This window comes from Solanum tuberosum, unplaced genomic scaffold, assembly GCF_000226075.1.
Source record: "Solanum tuberosum cultivar DM 1-3 516 R44 unplaced genomic scaffold, SolTub_3.0 scf00275, whole genome shotgun sequence".
Taxonomy (NCBI): Eukaryota; Viridiplantae; Streptophyta; class Magnoliopsida; order Solanales; family Solanaceae; genus Solanum; species Solanum tuberosum.
In genome coordinates, this window is record NW_006239202.1 from 680602 (window position 1) to 681565 (window position 964).

A 964-nucleotide genomic window follows, 5' to 3' on the forward strand; every position below is an offset into this window, starting at 1 on the left:
TTCATGAGCTATTGGTTATTGGAGATTCAGATTTGCTTATTCATCAGGTTCAAGGAGAATGGGCCGTAAAGAACCCGAAGATCACACCGTATGTGCAGTATATACAGAGGTTGTGCAAAAGGTTTCGCAAGATTGAGTTCAGACACACTCCTAGGACGCAGAATGAGTTGGCTGATGCTCTTGCCACCATTGCCTCAATGATTAACATCCAGATACAAGTTATATTGATCCAGTGGATATAGAGGTAAGAGCAGCCTGTCCATTGTTCGCATGTTGAAGTGGAACCAGATGGTTTGTCTTGGTATTTTGACATCAAGAAGTATTTAGAGGATGGGACTTATCCTGAGAATGCAACGTTCAACCAGAAGAAGTCGATACGTCATATGGCCCTCAATTTCTTCGCAAGTGGGGAAATCCTTTACAGGAGAACTCCAGATTTAGGTCTTCTCAGATGCGTTGATGCTAATGAAGCTTTAAAGATTCTGAACCAGATACATGCCGGAGTTTGTGGTACTCATATTAATGGGCTCACTTTGGCAAGAAAGATCATTCGAGCCGGTTATTTTTGGATGACTATGGAGCACGATTGTTGCAAGTTTGTGCAGAAATGTCATAAATGTCAAGTGCATGGTGATTTGATCCGAGTCCCGCCTCACGAACTCAATGCTATGAGTTCACCTTGGCCTTTTGTGGCTTGGGGCATGGATGTCATTGGTCCGATAGAGCCATCCGCCTCCAACGGACACAGATTCATTTTGATTGCCATTGACTACTGAACCAAGTGGGTGGAAGCAACTTCGTATAAGTCGGTGACCAAGAAGGTTGTAGCTGATTTTGTTCGCAACAATTTGATATGTAGGTTCAGTGTACCAGAGTCTAACATTACTGATAATGGAGCGAATCTCAACAGTCACTTGATGAGAGAGATATGTGAACAATTCAAGATTACTCACCGGAACTCAAC